Below are 21311 nucleotides of genomic sequence, written 5' to 3'. Positions count from 1 at the left end.
ACTCACAAAAGTTAACAGGAGTTCAAAATACAACAGGCCCTTCGAAAACCTTTTGAGTCAAAAGCTGCTGGTTGCAAGAAAAATAAAAGAGAAATAGAAATGTGCTGGCCATTCCAGGGTCAAGTTCTAATTTTGTTTTTCTTGAGTGTTTCCTCTTAAGACACATTTTTCTTTCTTTGTTTCTCTAGGGTGACAGGAGAAGAGAACATCCCCGTTTGCCACCATCTCCAGTCAGCTTTCTCTCACAAGGATAAAATACCTGAGGTAACCAAATTAAAAGAGGAAAAGGTTATTTCGGCTCACAGTTTCACAGGTTTTAGTTTGTAGTCATGTGGCACTGTTGTTTTAAGGCCCAGGGGTAGAACATTATGAGGGGAGAGTATGCTGGAGCAAAGTGGCTTGTCCTCTGGTGTCACAGAAGTAAGGAGAAAGACAAAGGGAGATGGGAGCCCTAACATTTCCTTCCAGGTCATGACCTCCAGTGACCTAACTTCTTTCCTATAGGTCACACCTTCTAAATGTTCTACCCTTCTCAATAGCACCAGTTGGTAAGCAAACTTTTGACACACGGTCTTTGAGAAATAATTAAGGTACAGCCCATAACAATATTGGTTCAAATTTCCATGTCCAGCCTAGAGTTTCCATATTTGTACAACCCATGCACAATGCAGCCTCCTCTTTGCGGTCCCCTTAACATGGGCCGTAGTTTGTTAGACACATTCACTCATTTAACCACTATCCACCAGGCACTGCCTTAGTGCCTTATACACTACAGAAACTAGAGACAGCAGTGAGCAAAGCAGTTACAGCACGATAGAGTTCGCTGTCTCTTTAGAGGAGGTAGCCAGCAGTCACACTAATGTTCTAGCATGTAAGGTGAGGAGAAGTGCAGAACGGGGGCATGGCTATGGGACGGAGTTGCTCTTGCATGGAAATGGGTCAAAACTTCCCATATTAGAGTTAATATTTAAGCAGAAATCCGAAAAGGCGCTGGGAGAAAAGCATGTAAAAAGTTCTAGGAAGAGCATGTAGGTCCCCAAGTCAACAGAAGCAAAGGAGGGTGTCTGGGAAGAATATGTTCCCTGCTCAGTATGAGCCATGGAAATGGTGCAAAAATTCAGTCTTCCTGACTGTGCCCACCTCACCCCCATCCCTAAGGACCCAAGGGACCACCTCTTTGCTACCCATTCTGATGAAAATCACCACGTTGTTGTTTTGGGAGGTCTTGTTTATTTGTCTGGTTGGTATCTTTGAGATGCAGTAGCTTTGAGATGTAGTTCATGTTGGCTTGGAACTTTGTAAATAGCCCAGGCTGGTCTAGAACTTGAGGTCCTCTAGCCTGAGCCTTCCAGTGTATGATCACCAGCACATCTCATTATTTTTCTTCCTACTTCCTGCAGATCCTTACTGCTGTATGTACTCCTAGTCAACATGCAGACTGACCTAGTCAGTCAGTGGTCGTTTTGCTCTCAAATTCACTATGTGATTCTGAGCTCCTCAAGAGAGAAAGCCACCCTAAATCCTTGGCCACTTAGTAGAAGACCTTGCCCAGACAATGCAGGTACCTGCATGTGCCTGGGTTGGATTGCAACAGCCCTGGGAAGAATTCTGTTATTATCTCAGAAACCCCATCTCCACATCCTCTGCCCTCTATCCTGGCTTTGCCTGCCACACAGAGAGACTTTGGAATCCGATTCCACACAGCAGTGCTGCTCTTTGACTCTTGAGCCCTTCTTGCAAGCGATCTTTCTAGCTTCCACATGTAGGTCTACAGGCTAGACCCATCTTCCAGTCCCCCCTGCCCCCCCAGAGACATTGCCATTTGGATCTCAGCACCTTCATCACCATCACGCTCAGAGCGGGTCACCCGCCTCGTCCTAAAGTACTCCTACCCTTTCCTCACTTTGGAAAAGGGCGTCAACCTGATGCCTGTTAGTGATCACAGGATGACACTGGAAGGCTGAGACTAGAGGACTGACTGTACATTCTAGACTGGCCTCCACCCAGACACCCTTGAACCCCATGTCACCTCCCTGCTGTAGTAGGGGAGGCCCAGCCCTGTTCTCCTGTCCAGTCCAGTCTGAATTATCTCCTTGCTGTTCTGCATCTTTCTCATGAATCCTCACTTGTTTATACAAGATAAATCTCTTGTTGCTACTCCCTTGTGAGTCCCCATTGTCCCCAAAATAAAGGTTGGTCTCCAAAGTTTGGCTATATATATATATATATATATATATATATATATATATGAGTGAATATGAGAGAGAGATCCAATAATGCTGCTTACCCAGAATCAAGACCTAGCATCTCCCAGAGTAGAAGCATGAAATAAAATCTAAAAAGGAAACTATTATGGGAGTGCTTCACAAATGTCCTGCATTAAGGTTGAAAACTAAAAGCTTACGCGAAGCAGAATAAGGGTAACTTGACTTAATGGCAATTCCTGAAAAATGAAAAGGAGCTCCCCAGCCACCCTAGGAGCCTCTGACAACCGTAAATCCAATATAGGACAGCTGCATGACATCACCGTCCACACAAATAGCCACTGCCTCATCCTAGTCTGTGACTGACACATGAGAAGTAGGTGGCTGACACAGTGGAGTGTTCTCAAAGGAAGCTGGCTGGGAGAGCAAGGGGCTGTAAACCTAGTCAGACAGACTGGTTTCAAAAGCCACAGATGGTAGCCAGCCTGAATGAAGTGTATGTTTAGCCATCACAGACCACAAGTACATCGGGAAGCTTCACTTCAAGTTTGTTATCTGTCCTGGATTCTGTAGCCCCCATGTCACGCTCTACAGCGCTTGTCCCCTATGACTCTCCAACACACTAGAACTTTCCTTTTTGCTGTGTGCATTAGTTACCTTCTCCTACTGGTGTATCACGGAGTAAGCATCTTAGTTGGCTTTGTTCAGCGATAAACAATATCTGGCACTTGGTACATATGTGACAAATATTTGTGTATATGGGACTGTATGAAAAATGGTCTCACATGGAGTTAGCCCACTGACTTTACAGACTCTCCTTTTCAGCAAAATTTAATTTTTTTCTCCTATGTTTTATTGCCCATGTCGCTGCTTAAAGTGTTGGATGGCCCGCTTAAGATAAATGATACTAGTGCCCCGAAACGTACATACAGGATCCTCATGAGCTTAACACTACTGTAGCAAAAGATTGCATACACGTCAATTGTACAGGTCTGCTATGCCCAGATGAGAGAGACTGTGATGGCTGTTCTTGATTGTCAACTTGACAACATCTGGAATGAACTACAATCCAGAAATGGAGGGCACACCTGTGATCCAGGTCTTGCGGCATAGTGGCCATGAAGAGCTTAGGCCCAGGCAAATAGCACGTCTTTAATACCAGGAGACAGAGGCCAGCCTGTGACAGGACAAGTTCCAAATTCAGGCATGGTGTTACAAACCTTTAATCTAGGCAATACCTACATAAGGACAGTGGGAAAGGAAGGGTTCTTTCTTCATTGCCTGCTTGCACTTACTTGCCAGCACACCTCTTGGAACTACTTCTTCAGGATTCCAGCTTATACAGAAGACCAACTGAAACACTGAGCCCCGTGGGACTGAGGTTAGACTCCTGGACTTCCTACTCACAGCTCCCCATTGTTGGGTTAGTTGGACAGTAGACTGTAAGTCATTCCAATAAGTTCCCTTAATATATAGAGATATTGCATAAGTTCTGTAACTCTAGAGAACCCTGACTAATATAGACTCTCATATAGGATTGATTGATTGATTGATTGATTGATTGATTGATTGATTGAGAGAGGCTATGAGATAGTTTGGGGTGGCCTGAAACTCACTATATAACCACGTGAATGCTGGGATTCAAACCCTGAGCCTCTGGAAGAGCAAATGGTGTTCTTAACTGCTGCTGTCCATCTCTCTGGCATGCCCTCCCTTTTCGGTGATCCTCCTGCCTCCACCCTCTCAATGTTATGATTACATATGTGTAATATCACATCCAGATCCATACCAATGTTTTTTTAGTGAAGCAGGTATAAAGTCATTGATTTGCAATGATCTCCAGGTAGATTGCTAGACAGGAAACAGAAAACAATAGCACCTGCTAAGCTTCCACTTGTGTTTCTAAAACGCTCTGAAAGAATTTACAGGCCAGCCTTGCCCTGGCTTTTCTGTTTTGCTTTGGTTTCCCGGCTGTGGCTTTGGTGGTTGCATGAATATTTATACAGTGGGGTTCTTTGGGAATGATTGACAGTCATAATTAGAGCACCAGCTGAGTGCCAAGCAAGTGCTGGAACCTGACCCAGCCCATCATCCATTCCCTCCAGCACCACACAGGACACTGTGCTGAACTTCCACTTCACTGTCACCAAAATTGAGGCTCTGGTTTGCATGAGACTGGTCACCCCTGGCTTCTGCTTGATCCAGAGGAACCAAGCTGTCCCCTTCGCAGCAAGGAGCACCTCCACTAAGGTAGGGCTACCATCCATTTCCTGCCATCTTTTCATGGGTCCTATGGCGGCACAGAGGACTGCCACTGAGCTGGTACGTCCTCTGAAGCCATCTAGCTTCCTGGCTTGGGAACCCTGACCAGTTCATCTCCTGCAGAGGCATGAAATGACAAGACATTGTCATAGTCCTGTCAAAGAATAGACACTGACCAGCCTATTGCTCATCTGTCCAGGAAACAGATTCTGAGCTACCTACAAGAATGACAGCCTTGGCAGTTGGTAGCTTGCTTCAGTGACCTCTCTACCAGCAAGAGAGCTCCTGTCATACTCTGGGGCCATAGGAATGGGAGAAGCTCCTGCCACCCAGGCAGTCTTAATATCAAGCCAAGCTCTGTTATGTCTGAGACAGAAGGCCAAAATTGAATTACTTTTATCACTCTCAGTGATTCACGTGTTTTTAAGAAAGGAGAGGACCTTCGTGCCTGCGGACTCACAGATAAGAGAGTGTGGAAAGCGGTAGCAGATGGGTGACCTTGTTCAGCCTGCTAGCTCTTTTCCTTCCCCTCTGCCCTTCCTTCCTCACCCCCTCCCTTGACTTCAGTTTCTAGTCCAAGGTTTGCAGGGTCTAGGGAAGGAATAATTAGAGCAGCTAAACCTTGGGAAATGCTGCTTCAGGGCTATCTGCTGTGCTTCATGGGTCTGTGGCCTTCGGGCAAGGCCCCCGCTGCATGCTTGCCAAACCAGTCACAGCATTCCTTTAGGGAGGAAGGCAGCCAGCCTGGCACCTGCAGGGTAATGAAGGCAGAGCCAGCCTGGTGCTCTGGCAGGAGTCGTGCCAAAAGATAGTAGGAGCCCAGGTGGTCCAGCCTCTCAGCAAACTCGATTCTTCCTGAAACTAACACCATCTCCTCCAACAGACATTTATCCAGCTAGAAAGCAAAATCTGTTATAGGGGCTGGGGCACGGGAAGGAGGAGGCCTGTTCTTCCCAAAGAACGAGCTTGTTGTAGTTTAGTTAACGGCCTAGAAGAGAGATACTGAAAGAATGAAGATTAAAAAATGAGATACAGGTCCAGAGCTTTATAGACACCATTTGGCCCCCAGAAGCTCAGAAGTGTGAGAATTCAGAGGCCTGGAGAGCCCCAGGTAGGGTGGACAGGGCTCTAGATCTTAAATATTTCATTTTTATCACCTTAGCTCAGTTAGACTTCTCACGCAACCCAGTCTTCCTTCTTTCCTTCCTATTTTTATGGAGTCTTGTGTAGCCTCAAACACACTATGTATCTGAGAATCACCTTAAATGTCTGATCCTTCTGCCTCCAGGCTCCAAGGGAGTCAGGCGAGTGGCACTGTGTCTGAGCTGAGGATTCAAACTCACATCTTTGTGTGTGCGACCATGCTACTAACCAGTCTATACCCCAGCTGTCTTTTCCTTTTTCCTCTAAAAGTTTTTATTTTGCTGTATATGTATTTGTGAATGCATATACACTTGTGCACTACAAGCATGCTTGGTGGCCTAGGTGCCAGCAGGGAGGCTTGTATAACTAGAACTGGAGTTACAATTGGTTTCAAGCAATGTGGGTGCTGGGAACCAAATCCAGATCCTCTGCAAGGCAGCCAGAGCTCTTAGCTGCCTAAATCATCTCCCCAACCCAGCCTTTTCCTCTTCTCTCTCTCTCTCTCTCTCTCTCTCTCTCTCTCTCTCTCTCTCTCTCTCTCTGTGTGTGTGTGTGTGTGTGTGTGTGTGTGTGTCTGTGTGTGTGTAACATACTTTGAAATGTTCTGTCTTGAATCACTTAAGCCCATGAGTTTGAGGCCTGTAATATAGCAAGATCTTGTCTCAAAACAAAGATTCTGGGTGGAGCTCTGTATACAATGCTTGCCTGGTATGTGTGAAGCCCTTCAACATTGAAAGATCCCCTGTGTCTAATCAATTCTATCTCTTATACCCTGAAAACTCTAATAGATCCCTTCCATTCTCCTCACCTGCCTGGGAACCCTCTGAGGGCTTCACTGGTTTAAAGGGTTCATGCCTGTTTAAGGAGTGAGAAATGGGGCTGGGGAGATGGCCTCGTGATTTAGAACATACACTGTTTTTTAAGAGGATGTTGTTCAATTTTCAACACCTAGGTCACAACTGCCAGAAACTCAAGCCTCCAGGGGCTCTGATTCCCTCTTGTTGCCTCCACACATCCCTGCACTCAAGTATATACCCTCCTGCCCTTCACACATACACACACACACACACACACACACACACACACACACACACATTACATTTTTATAGACAAAAAACACATTACATTTTTATGAGACAAGTCAGCTGGGCATGATCACCATACCTATAAGTGGAGGCAGGAGGATGAGAAGTTCAAAGTTATCTTCAGCTTCATACAGAGCATACAGAGTTTAATGCTAGCCTGGGCTACATGAGCCCATCTTAAAGAGAAAAGCAAAAACACTAGGCCAAAATATGAATTCATTTCATTGGCTTCTCCATCAGCCAATTAGAATGTACTCTAAGTGTAGTTTTGCCAGTTGAATCTCCTATGTGATTTTTTAAAATATGTACCCAGTAGCATCTGTTTGTAATTGTTGGCACACAAGTGCCTGCTCGGAAACCGGGAGTGCACAGACTTCTTTGCTGTCTGTGGTTGGTGTTCAGAACAATCTTGGTACAGGTGCTGATGTTGTCATTGTTGTCGTCATGACGACACTGCAGTGGCATCAGCTCCCCATCTCAGGAACTGTCCATGTTCAGCCCTGTTCTCCTTTACCCTGACACTGATTATTGTGGGTTGAAACACTTTATATTTATGTTTACACACACACACACACACACACACACACACACACACACACACACACACACACACACATCCTCTTTCCATTAACATTAGGTTGTAATTTTTGAAAATTGCTTCCAACATCCAAACACAGAAGCGCACTCTTTTACTCCCAGCACTTGGGAGGAAGAGGCAGGCAGATCTCTGAGAGTTCGAGGGTAGACTGGTCTACAGGGTGAGTGTCAGGATAGCCAGAGCTATGTAAAAACAAACAAATTTGCTTCCAAAGTTCCAATTTATAGCACCTTTTCTCGGCCGCTGATATTGACAGCAGCAGTAAAAATAACATTAGTAGATTTCATATGTGGAAGAGGTAGAGTTGATTCTATACCCCAGTCTGACCTTGAACTCAGGTGGAGCCCATACACACCAATCCTCCCATCTTCACCTTCCTAGTTCTGGGGTTATGGATGTGTGCCACAAGGCCCAGCTTATATTTAATAAATCACTTCAAAAAGATAACCTGGGAGACTCTTTCATTGGTCACGTGTCTGAAGGCTGATGTGCCTTCTCTTTGCTAGCCTTGTCCTGAAGCAGATTTCAATGGCTACCACAGTTTTAAATGTGAGACTGGCTAAGGGACGCTTACCCTGGAACGATAATGTGTTACATTCAAGTGGCCCCTGTCTTACAGCGTCCTTGAAAAGGCCCATCGAGCACTGCGCTTATCCTCACACAGCTCAGTTGCATGCTGCTGCAGGCAGGAACGTCTCACGACTTTTAAGATCGATTGTGTGCTTATGTACATGGATGTTTTGTCTGGGTGTACACAGAGGACGTGGATCCTGCAGGACTACAGTTCCAGGAGCTTGTGAGCTGCCCTGTGGAACTGAACTCGAGACCTCTGGAAGAGCAGCCAGTGCTCTAAACTTCTGAGTTACCTCTCCAGCCGTTTTCACCTTCACGTGAAGCTGGAGAGAGCAAACACCAAGCAGAGCATCAACAGAGTCACCAATGCTCTTGATGCTCATGGTGACTCCAGTATTGCCTCTGCCCAGTGTCCGCAGGGGGCTTCTCGGCCCTCTGAAGCCCAGGGCCTGGCCGGCCACGTCATCGTCTTCTTTTCCCATGGTGTCCATAGTGTGATGGGCAAAGTGAAAGGCCTAGTGACAGACACCAAAGGTGGCCTTCTTTCCATTCTACCATCCAAGGGAATACAGGCCAGGTGGGGGAGGTCTTCGCCTTCTTAGTAAACAGCCCCGTGGTCCAGTCGTTCAGGCCCAGGCCCTCAGTGCTGTTTTCTCGTGAGTCCACAGAAAAGCCTCTCGGCTCTACCTTTAAGACAGGTCAGAGTCTGATAGCATCCCAGTGTCTCCTTTGCCCCCACCACCCTGTGTGGTCATGATGCAGCCTGTCACACCCAGATCCCCTCAGTCCGTTCATTCTCCAGCATTCGGGACCTTGATCTGTCTTTTCCTTGTTTCCTGTTCTCCTTTCTTCCTTCTACATTCCTTCTGTTTATCTATTTATTGCTGGTGGGAACTGCAGGGCTTGTGCGCACACCCATGTGTGTGTGTGTGTGTGTGTGTGTGTGTGTGTGTGTCTGTGTGTGTGTATGTCTGTCTGTGTGTGTGTGTCTGTGTGTGTGTGTCTGTGTGTGTGTGTCTGCATGTGTGTGTGTCTGCATGTGTGTGTGTCTGTGTGTGTGTGTCTGTGTGTGTGTGTGTGGTATGTGTGTGTGGTATGTGTGTGTGTCTGTGTATGTGTCTGTGTATGTGTCTGTGTGTGTGTCTGCATGTGTGTGTGTCTGTGTGTGTATGTCTGTGTGTGTTATGCGTGTGTGTGTCTGCATGTGTATGTCTGTGTGTGTATGTCTCTGTGTGTGTGTCTGTGTGTGTGTCTGCATGTGTGTGTCTGTGTATGTGTCTGTGTGTGTGTGTCTGTGTATGTGTCTGTGTATGTGTCTGTGTGTGTGTCTGTGTATGTGTCTGTGTGTGTGTCTGTGTGTGTATGTCTCTGTGTGTGTGTGTCTGTGTATGTGTCTGTGTTTGTGTCTGTGTGTGTATGTCTCTGTGTGTGTGTCTGTGTGTGTGTCTGTGTGTGTGTCTGTGTGTGTGTGTCTGTGTGTGTGTCTGTGTGTGCGTTATGTGTGTGTGTGTCTGTGTGTGTGTGTCTGTGTGTGTGTCTGTGTGTGCATTATGTGTGTGTGTGTCTGCATGTGTGTGTCTGTGTATGTGTCTGTGTGTGTGTCTGTGTTTGTGTCTGTGTGTGTGTCTGTGTGTGTGTGTCTGTGTGTGTGTTCTGTGTGTGTGTGTCTGCGTGTGTGTGTCTGTGTATGTGTCTGTGTATGTGTCTGTGTGTGTGTGTCTGTGTATGTGTCTGTGTGTGTGTCTGTGTGTGTATGTCTCTGTGTGTGTGTGTCTGTGTATGTGTCTGTGTTTGTGTCTGTGTGTGTATGTCTCTGTGTGTGTGTCTGTGTGTGTGTCTGTGTGTGTGTCTGTGTGTGTGTGTCTGTGTATGTGTGTCTGTGTGTGCGTTATGTGTGTGTGTGTCTGCATGTGTGTGTCTGTGTATGTGTCTCTGTGTGTGTCTGTGTGTGTGTCTGTGTATGTGTATGTGTGTGTGTCTGTGTGTGTATGTCTCTGTGTGTGTGTCTGTGTGTGTGTCTGTGTTTGTGTCTGTGTGTGTGTCTGTGTTTGTGTCTGTGTGTGTGTCTGTGTGTGTGTTCTGTGTGTGTGTGTCTGCGTGTGTGTGTCTGTGTATGTGTCTGTGTGTGTGTGTCTGTGTGTGTGTATGTGTATGTGTATGTGTGTGTGTCTGTGTATGTGTCTGTGTGTGTCTGTGTGTGTGTGTCTGTGTGTGTATGTCTCCGTGTGTGTGTGTTAATTAACTTAGACTATGTTTTCCTCTTCTCAAGCCCTTCCTATGACCTCCAGCTCACACAGAGCCAAACTCAAGGTCTTTCCTTAAGCGTGCACCTCTCCATGTTCTTCAGGTGCACTGACCTCCTCCAGGGCACACACAGATGCCAGGTGGCCTGGTTTAGGGTTTGCTTTTCAGTCTTAAATTTTCCCTTAAAAATTAGAACTGAATCTCGAAAGGCTGCAGCGCCTGGCTTTCCTCACACCTGGAAAGGGTCTTTCCAGGCCACCTGGGTGACTCAGTCTGAGCTCCAAGCGTCCTCCCTGGAGCAGGTGTTTCTGCTCCTCCCTACTGCCACCCCTACAAGCCTCAGCAAACACAGAAGGCAACAGTAAGGACACACACTCTTTTTCTATTTGCTGTGGGTGGCAGAGCGCCCAGAGGCAGAGCAGTACTGGCATTTAGGGAAACTCCAGCCTGAAGAGACACCAAGGCACAGAGGTCCCAGTAATCTTGCAGTTTGTACTCAAAAGCAATCTGGAAACTGTGGCGGGAGAGTATGAAGCCAGCTTGGAGCCAAAGCCAGGAAAAGTGGTCATTTGTTCTGACCAGAACCAGGCCTCCGGCCTCTGTCTCCTTCCCGCCTCACACATGGCACAGACAGCTCCAGATTCCTTCTCCTGTTTCCTCCCTTTCTGGTGTCCTGGGCTCCAGAGGGTCTGCTCCATCATTAACACAGATAGCCAGCTTTGTAACCCAGCTCCAGCCCACATACACATTGCACACAGTAGGTGCCTCACCCCTACGTGCTTGCAGAAATGAGGTACATCGGCCAACAAGGCCCCTCACTTCCTGCTTCTCCACCTCAGCTCCCTCTTTCTTTTGACTGGAAGTACAGGGGGCACATTCTGCGTGCTCAAGGCCGAGTCCTCTAACGACATAAGTGGTCACTTCCACTTCTTGCCTTCCTGTCCCTTTGGAAGGACAAAAGGGTCTGACTCCAAGAAACACTGTCTCCTAGAGTCAGGAGAATTCCTGGAATGGGCTGGGACCCAGCCTGAAAAGGAGAAAGAATTCTAGGTGAAGGCAGAGGGGAGCAAGGGACAGATCAAAGAGAGTCTGGACAGGGTCAGGCATGAGGAGGGCCGCAGGGAGACAAATGAGACCCTCTGAGGGGTCAGCCCAGGGACAGGGCGCCTGAACAGAGCGCAGGCAGGCACACTGGCCAGGAGACAGCTCATTGCAAGGAGACACTAGATGGCAAAAGATAAGAGGTGTAAATTAATGGAGAAAAGACCAACCAGAGATAAGGGTATCACCCTGTAATTAAAAACGTATAGCCTTGCCATCTCCAAGGTTGGTGGTGCCCCAAACTGTCCCTGTCTGAGATGAGAGGTAGCTGAGTCCCAGGTGGGGCAGAAATGGGGACAGTTAATTATTAGCTCCCAGCAGGAAGACCTGGAAGTGACTCATCCTCCTCCCAGGCAAGGAGGAGTGTCTGAGCTAAAGTCCCCCAGATGAGGTAAGCGGCCAGCATAGCCACCCTCTGGCCTTCAACAGGGCCAAGCCTCATTTCTTAGGCTGGCCAGGCTCAGGAGGCTTTCATTATTCTGCAAGTTGATGGCAATGGTTGTTCTTAATGTGAGTTCTAGCATTTTAACCAAGTACAGTGGCCTATGACTGTAATCTCAGCCATTTAGAGGCTGAAGCAGGAAGATCGCCTTGCCTTCAAGATCAGCCAGGGCTACAGAAAGAGAACCTGGCCAGTTTAGTCTACAATGGCAAGATCCTGGAGGGAGAGAGGGAGGGAGGGAGGGAGGAAGGGAGAGACAGAGAGACAGAGAGACATACACAGAGACACAGAAACAGACAGACTGAGCGAGACATATAGACACACAGAGAAACTAAACCTTTTTGTCAAATACTCATTGAACTTGAACTCCATACCTGGAAAGAATGTCCAGAGACAATTTCTAGGCAGGCACATGAGCCAACATTTGTAGCTAATTAAATAAAATCATGGCAGACAAAGATGGTGACCTAGGCTGTCTAGAAGGAGTTCAGTCTTGTCTCTTAATACCTGTGTCATTTAAGGCAAACTATTTGACCTCTCAGAAGGGTCCTTGTTCCTGGCCCAAGGCAGGCCAGATATCATTGTCATTGTCTGTCACCGTACGCCATCCTTTTCCTATGACCTGAAAGCAACGCTGTGAAATAAATGTAGGTCATTTTTCAAAACTCCCATTTCTGGTCTGAGAACCTCAGAGAATTCTTGTTGTTTGCTCAGGTGTGTGGGGGATTTATCCTGAGACAGTCATTTCTGAGTGCTTCTTAAGCCCAGCACTCAGCTGTTAGTGAGGGCCACTGTGACTATGCCCCTCACACTCACCACAAACGCCAATCTGTTGACCTCTAAGATAAATCTTGACTGTCTACTCACCTGCATTCTCACAGTCAAAATCACCAGCACGTGACCTGAGCAGGACTGCACTATCTCCCAGGCACTCCAGAGCTCCCTGTCTGCTGCGCCCCAGCTTCCTCTCGGCTCCATTAACACTTTCCTATTCAAAGGCCAACTCCTTCCAAGTCTGAGGGTCAACGCACTGCCTTCTTTGGTCTTCCTAGCTAAAACCCCTCCCTATTTTCATCACACCACGTTTATTCCATCCACAATGTTTATTTCACTGTTTCCTTCATTGACACAGTCTCATTCTGTCCCCCAGACCAGTCTTGAACTCAAGCCATTTTCCTGCCTCAGCCTCCAAGAGGCTAGGACTACAGACATGTACCACTTCCCTCCGTAATGAACATCTCTCTAATTGAATGTTTATTTGCTTGGTTTTGCTAGAAAATTTTGTTGGGAGGGGGTGTCATGGTTTTGTTTGGGGATTTTCTTTTAATTAAAAAAAACTTTTAAGGTTTGTGGCTGTTTCGTATAGCTGTTTCACCTGCATGAGTGTCTGTCCATTCACCACATGTATCTCTAGTGGCAGCAGAGAACAGATGGGAACAGTAGATCCTAGACAGGAGCTCTGATGCCTGGGAGCTTACATAGGTGCTGGCATTTGACCTGGGTCCTCTGAAAGAGCAGCCATTGCTCTTAACCTCTGGGTCATCTCTCCAGCTTTTGGGGATTTTGTTCCTGTTGTTCTATACATGCTTACCTGGTGTGAACGCAGACTGGCAGTACTGTGAGCGTAGCCCTTCACGGACAGTGGAGAAGAGAAGGAATAATTTGATCCAAGAGAAAAAGAAAGGGAAAAGAGGGAGACTGAGGCAGAAATTTATAGATCAGAAAAAAAAAAGTTTTTCTTATGGGGTTGAAGAAATGCCTCCATGATTAAGCGCACTTCTGATCTTTCAGAAGATCCGAGTTCAATTCCCAGCACTCACGTCAGGAGACACTCAATGGCCTGTAAGTCCAACACCAGGGGATGCAGTGCCCTCTTCTGGCCTCAACTGCACACATATGGCATATACTCATACATGTAAAACATGTACACGTAAAGATAAATCTTTATAATAATTTTTTAAGATGTCTACATAATCACTTTTCAACCCTGAAGTTATTTGTTTTGCTCTCCTAACAGTATCATTCTAATACATTGAATGAATTCTTTGCATTTTTTCTGGTTAAAAATTATATCAATATCATATGAAATATATGCACCATCTATCTGCATTGTAATTTTCTCTTCAAAACTTTCAGAAAATAAACTAAATGCTATAGCATTAGCTCCAAAAGAAAAAAAAGTCTGCATAAAGACACTCCCGTTTAATATAGATAAAAATCCCTAAATGAAGAAAAGAAAAATTAGCATAAGTCAGAAAGTTCAATGAAAGTGGAAGATCCTAAAAACCAAACAAGAAAAGAAAGCAGAGTCAAGGACTAAGCACAAGAGGAGGCGAGCAGGTGCTGCAGTGTGTGCGTGTGGATGGCAAGCAATCTGTGTTGGTAAAATTCCAGAAACACTAAGGTAGCAGAGTCAGCAACCAGTGAGGAAGGCAGGCGTGAGAGCGCTAAAGCAGGGCCATCGGTCGCCTCAGAAGCCATCAGGCAAGTTCTCACACCCTAGCCGTGTTACTTCACAGGATCACATTTGTTTTCTAGAGAAGTCATGTGATAGAAGCTTGATCCAGAAAAACAATCTACAAAAATCCCAGAAATAGGTAAAAGCAGAAAAGGAAACAGAAGAGAGTTATTCATGAAATAATACAAGAAGCCTTGAAGGACCCAAGGCTTGGGTTTGAAGGCCGAGTTCAGCCACAAAGACTGACCCTCATCTAGACACATCAGTTCCTAGACTGAATGAGGAAGAGAGTTTTTAACTTCTAGAGATGAAATGTAGATGATATTTATAGGACTATGTATGTGAATGAAACATTTTCAGTTTCATATATACATATATATACATATGTATATGTATACACACACACACACATTTTTTTTTCAAGACAGGGTTTCAGGGTTTCTTTGTGTTGTCTCAGCTGTCCTAAAACGGGCTCTGTTATTGACTTGAGGATCGCCTCAAATTCATAGAGATCCACCTGCCTCTGCTTCCCAAGTGCTGGGCTTAGAGATGTGCGCTGCCACACCCAGCTTTCAGTGGCACTTTTGAATGCTAAAAGGCAATAAAGCAACTTATTCAGAACTCTGAGTATACACTTTTACACCTAGAATTCTATACCCAGTTAACTGTTTACCAAGGGCGTGAAACAGGGGCCTGTTAAGATGGCTCCAAAATTAAGAGTGGGAGCCAGGTTCCATTCACAGCAACCATCTGTAGTTCCAGTTCCAGGGATCTGACTCCCTTTCCTGGCCTCTACTGGCACCAGGCCTCTTTGTAGGTAATACACTGACAGACATGCTGGCAATGAATGTTTTATAAAGAAGAGAGTAAAATAAAGATATATTTTAGATATACTGTGCACTCTTTCTCAGAAAGGTACTAAGTGTATGTGCCACGAAAGTGAAGAGGTAAGTCTGTCTGGAGATGGCTCATTGGGTAAAACACGGAACACAAACCCAAGGTCCTAAGTTCCACCACCAGGACTTTGTGGTGGAAAGAGAGACCTGACTCCCGCAAACTGTCCTCTGGCCTTTACATGTATGATATTACATGTACATGTACAGAAGGAAATAAGCCAAAGGAGCACAGTGTGGTCCCTGAAGAGAGGCTTTGGCAGAGAAGGAAAGAAATCCCCAGGATACTCACGATGAGAAGATGCCGTTGTCCAGAAACCCATACAACTGAGCAACCATCTGACCAGGCTGCCACACCCACCGCTAGAGGGACAGCCACACTTACAAGTCAGGCTTGTGAGGTGGGAGAAGGGAAACAGAGGCATTCAAAGACATGAAGCAGACGTTCACTCCAGGAGAGCCATGGGCAGAGATGGGGATGTGTCAGAGAGCACAGTTTCAATTATCAGTGAGTCAGAGTTATGTATCCATAACAACAAAAATCTACCCACCGTCCTCACAATAGAGATTTGATTATGCTATGGCAATAAAGAGGGAAAGGGGAGTCTGGATGAGCTAGGAAAATAAGTCAAGGGTGTCTAAACCAGAGGAGTTAATGATATCGATTTTACTTAGGAACACGAGTGCATGGAGTTTCACTTCAGCCACCACCGATTACTCCATAATCTTAAAACAATTGCAAATATAAACAAAATTATGAAGTGACTCATCTTAGGCATCAGACAATCCACAAGGATGTGGTCCCTAGGAGAAGGGAAGTGTGCAAGGTGAGCCCCACGTTCATCAGTGTTCTGGGGCTGGGACACAGAGACGAAGCCATCCTTCAGAGAGACAGAAACAGCAACAGCTTGGAGGGCAAGGCTGCTAAGGCAGCAGCCACAGTCCTTATGGGAAAATAAGGGAGAGGAAGCTATCTGTTCGGAGTGCAAACCTGTGAAAATTCGTTCTCTGGAGAAGCCAAACAAAAAAGGCTCTATCCAGAAAGTTCTATCCCCAAAAGAAGTTCCAGAAATAGATTAACAGAGAAAATGAAAAGAATACAATTGTTCAGGAAATAACAGAAGCTGGGTGTAGTGGTGTATACTTTTAATCCCAGCACTGGAGATACAGAGACAGGAGGAGGTTCTCTGAGAGTTTGAGGCAGCCTGGTCTACATAGAGAGTTCTAGGAACAACCAGGACTACATAGAGAGACTGTTTCTCTCACACACATACCAAAAAAAAAAAAAAAAAGGAATGAAAGAAGGAAAGAGGGGAGAGAGAAAAGAAGGAAGGAAGGAAACAAGGAAGTAAGAAAGAAAGGGAGGAAGAAAGGAAGGAAGGAAGGAAGGAAGGAAGAGGAAGATCACGAAGGCTCCTGCAGAGGTGACTTGGTGCCTCTTTTGTGAAGCAGCAGCTGAGGTAACTCTGGGGCGCACCATGGCCAACACAAGACTGAGAACAAGGGCCACATTAATTTGAAGGCTGTAGGGCAGGATGGTTCTGTCGTGCTGTTTAGAGTTGAGAATCAAATGCCCCTTAGCAAACCAATGAAAGCCCATTATGAGCAATAGGGTTTGTCCATGAGGCAGCTCACATTAGAGTTTGATGGACAGCCAATCTTGAGGCAGACAGACAGACAGACAGAGGCATAGACACACACACACACACATACACACACAGACACACACACATACACACACAGACACACACACACAGACACACACAGACACACACACACAGACACACACAGACACACACACATGCACACACACATACACACACATACACACACAGACACAGACACACACACACACACCTTGAAATGGTCTAGCAGCAGGCAGGTGTTACTCAAAAGAAAAGTGCTACTTTACTCTAGAATTTTATTACAGACCGAGAATACCTTGTCTGTTAGAAACCTGAGACTTGTCCTTCACTGTATAGGACATCCCTGGTGTACGTACATAAAAATATTAAACTTTTGTTTTTTAAAACTAAAAGGCCAACATTCTGTTTATAGTGGCATCAAATGAAGCTAGTCACTTTGAAAATAATTAAATGAGCAGGTAGTACTCTGGGGGGAGGGATGAAGCTTCAATCATTTTCTTTTTAGCTCAAGCATGCTGTTGTTTAATTAAATAAACTTGTTTAAATATAGATAAAATAATACAAAGAAACATGAAGGACAGCGAGAAGGGGTGTCCTTGGATCCTCGAGCTGTAAATGATGCTGTGGTGTACAAGGGAGATCTGAGAGACGTTATAAGGACAACTCTGGGGCTTGTGAGCCCAGTAGAGACACTGAAGACTAGAGAAAAGTAGTTGTCTGCAGTGAGGCTGCAGACAGGGCTTGGAAATCCCAGGCTTTCGGCTGAGACTCCATAAAGATCACCCTGGCAAAGCCTTAAAGGACTGGCTACAACCAATTCAACTAAATCTTAAGCTACCAGGTCCAGGCTTAGTCAGGAAGATGTAGACACACAAGCATGATGCTTACTGGAATTCATTTCATATCAGGCTGCTCCGGATGGCCTGTAATTCCAGCTCCAGGAAGTCTGAAACCCTTCTTTTGGCTTCACTTGCATGGCAGAACCCACACACATCAGATACACACACTTACACATGAATGAATACATCTTCTTAAAGATCAAAAGAGGATAGGTGACTATGAAGTGGTCTAAACTTTCCTAAATTTGGTGGCAGACAAACAAATCTCATGTTACCTACCCATCAGCCTCTATGAGCCTCTATGAGCAGTAATCAGGACAATGACAAAGCCAGAGCCAAGTGCACCATACCCAGTGTGCTGAAAACTAGAGGAAATCTCAAAAAATGGCTGAAGGTTGAGGGGCAGCAGAGAGGCGAACCCCACTTTTGCCATCTCCCTTTAACCCCCGTGTGATCTGAAAAATGGTACTGATGTCTAACTTTAAGATATGTGCTTGAAATGTTTCCTTAGTGTTGAATAGATAATGCATGAATATGCTTTTTAAAAAATCTAATAGTTCTGTATTAGAGTTCATTCCAAGAGCCATCAGAGTTATGTCCATACAATAAAGGATTTGTTGCATGTAGTGATCTTACAGCGGAGGCTGATAAAACACTCTATGTAATGCTATTATCTCAACATCTGATGCTAGAGTCTGAGAGAAGACAAGTAGAAAGTGGGGAACGTCAAGGACAAGCTGAAACCTCGTCTGCTTAAAAATCAAAGATGGTGAAACAAAGGTCTGTGCTGTGCAGTGGCTTCCGTGTGCTGCAGGAGGCTCAGAGCTGTGCCCTTGGTGTCTTCCCAACAGAAGACTCAGAACTACTCAATCAGGCTGAAAAGCTAGAATTTCTATCAAAGGGAAAGGACCACATAGCAAACTCAGACAACAGAGCTGCTTTCTGACAGCACTGGAATAGCAGGTAAGGAAAAGAGCTTCTACCTCCCAAAGCTCATCCAGCAATCTCTGTGGAGGCCTACTACTCTAACTGGAAAGGCATAGCAAAAAAAATTCTGAGAAATACGGTTGAGCTGAACCAAGTCAACACACTACAAAGCTGCTATCCACATAACAGGGTTCCATTTAAAAGTTATCTCTTACAACCTATCCTCTCTGCTTCCCTGTTCTTGAACAGCAGCCCACATCAGCTAACAAGCACTTGTATTTCCTACCTAAAATATCCAACCATACAGAACATACATGCTCACACATGCACAGTTGGAAAGCATGCGATAAGCAAAATAAGCCTAATTTTAAAACTATCTGGTACTTGCTTTTACACTATAGATCACTTACTGGGCCAGCGAGATGACTCAAAACGTGAAAGCCCTTGCCACACAACCCTGAACCTGATCTTGAGCTCCGAACCCACATTAATTAGGCCAGATGAAGTGGCTCACTTCTACAATGCCAGCCCAAGCTCTCTTACAGTGTGATAAGAGGCAAGACAAGGGCTGGAGAGATGGCTCAGTGGGTAAGAGCACTGACTGTTTTCCAGAGGTCCTGAGTTCAATTCCCAACAACCACATGGTGGCTCACAACCATCTGTAATGAGATCGGATCCGTCTTCTGGCCTGGAGGTGTACATGCAGGTGGATGTCTGTGAGTTTGAGGCCAGCCTGGTGAAGACAGCTACGGTGTACTTATAGTAATAAATAAATAAATATTTTTTTAAAAAAGAGGCAAAACAAGAAAGTCAGCCTGTACTTAGCACAGTGGTGGTAGCAGAGATAATACAAGAGACCCTGCCTCAGAAACAAGGCATAGAGAGAACCAACTTCTAAGAATGTTCTTTGACCTACATAGTCTCAGTAGCACCTCTCTCCCCTCTCAACCGCACATATACGCTCCCACACATAATATCTATTATACATAATATCTCAAAATAAATACATAAGTAATCACATATTATGTCCACTAATCAGTGTCTTCTTTTTCCTTTGAACTAAACAGTGTGTTTTAGAAAATATTCCATGTACCACATTAAGGCTGATGAGCTGACGGCCAGTAAACAGTTGGAGAAGGATTTGACATCCTTAGCCTTTGGGAACCGGAAATTAAAACTGCCCTGAGATTTCATCTCCACAGAGTCAGATTGGCTGTGGTCAAGAAGAGAAAGTCTCACAAATACCCTGAGGATGTGGAGAAGGGCACTGAGTCACTGCGGGTGGGAGAGTGAACATGTGCAGCCATGATGGAAAGCAATAGGAAGGTTGCTCCAAACACTGAAAGCACAACTGTCGCATAACCAGCTCGCATAGCCAGCTCGCATAGCCAGCTTTCCTCTCCTGGGTATATACCTAAAGAATTACGGATCTACATCCACAGAGACTTGTGCATTAACGTCCGTTGCTACATTAGTCACAACAGCCAGAAAACGGAGCCAACCTAGACATCCGTCAACAGATGAATGGAAACCAGAAATGTGAGACATATACGCAGTGGAATTTTGTGCAGCCATAAAGAAAGACAAAATCGTGACATTTGAAGCAAAGTGGATACAGTTGAAATGCATGTGTCACGCAAAATAGGCAAATACAGAAGACACAGACTGTGTGTCCTTATATGTTGCAACTGTATTTAAAATAGCATGTGCATATGTATACGCACACATATATGTATATATACACATACATGCATATGTATGTATATGTGTGTGTGTGTTACAAAACTAGAGAAGGGAGTTTAAGACAGGAGGAAGAGCTCTTAAGGAAGAGGGGAAACAAAAAGAATGGAATATGTTGATAAGAAATCTACAGGGTGGGGGCTGGAGAGATGGCTCAGAGCACTGACTGCTCTTCCAGAGGTCCTGAGTTCAAATCCCAGCAACCACATGTGGCTCACAACCATCTATAATGAGATCTGATGCCCTCTTCTGGTGTGTCTGAAGACAGCCACAGTGTACTTATATAAAATAAACAAACAAACAAACAAACAAACTTTTTTTAAAAAACCACAGAAAAAAGAGAAAGTTACAGGGTACTAACTGTATGCAACAAATGGAGGAGATGCTGCCAGAAGGCAGGGGGAGGACAGCAGGTCAGAGGAGCAAATGGGAACAAAATCTAATGACACATGTGTATAAGAGGCTATGGAGAAACCATTCATCTGCGTGCTAACCTAGAAACTTAATGTTCTGTTTGGGAGGAGAAATGTCCCCACAGTCTGGGCATTTGAATACTTTGTCCCCAACTGATATAACTCTTTGGGGGTTTTTAGAAACATGGGCTTTTTGAAGAAAGTGTGTAACTGAAAGGAGGCGTTGAGGAGTAGGACACACCATTTTGAGTGGGCCCTCTCTGCTTCCTGCACTACCATAGCAGACCCTCTAGAACCATAAGCCCAAATAAATTCCTCTTATAAGCTGCTTTGGCCACGGAGTCTTTTACAACAACAATGACAAAAAAAATTAACTAACACACTTAATGAAACAATAACATAAAGATAAAAAGCAGCAAGATGGGAAAGTATGTAGAAGTCTGTCCCTTTTTCTTCATTAACAGAAAGGTCTGTTGTTGTAAGTTTGTGTCTTGATTTCTTTAAGCAAACCCCAGTCTGATGATGCTGATATGTTGCTGTTTGACACAGCCTAGAAAGAGCAGCCTTGTTGCTCAGTGTCAAGCTTTATATCAACCAGAGCTGAGGTCACAGTTAGAAACTCATGGTGTGGGTGGGTCAGCATTTAGGAATTTGAAGCATGTTCCAGGACAGCCTGGTCTATACAGTGAGCCTGCTCAAACTACAACAAAGCATGACACAACAGTACCAGTCAGCGATCGTGA

General features: G+C 45.3%; 1 long non-coding RNA gene across 3 annotated transcripts in view; it reads left to right on the top strand.

Annotated features, from left to right (window-relative positions):
• Positions 1 to 4294: 4294 nt before the first annotated feature.
• Positions 4295 to 21311, top strand: part of LOC147999645 (uncharacterized) — a 31772-nt gene continuing 14755 nt past the window's right edge. For 2 of the 3 annotated variants that reach the window (XR_015642755.1, XR_015642756.1), the window contains exon 1: positions 4295 to 4454. This is a non-coding gene — a long non-coding RNA (uncharacterized LOC147999645). Of the gene's footprint in view, positions 4455 to 18180; positions 18452 to 19482; positions 20931 to 21311 lie in introns of those variants that run through there. The other variant, XR_015642754.1, reaches the window with a different exon arrangement.

This window comes from Rattus norvegicus, chromosome 18, assembly GCF_021556685.1.
Source record: "Rattus norvegicus strain SHRSP/BbbUtx chromosome 18, alternate assembly SHRSP_T2T, whole genome shotgun sequence".
NCBI lineage: Eukaryota > Metazoa > Chordata > Mammalia > Rodentia > Muridae > Rattus > Rattus norvegicus.
The sequence above is the reverse complement of the archived record's forward strand: the minus strand, read 5'-3'. Positions and strand labels throughout refer to the sequence as shown.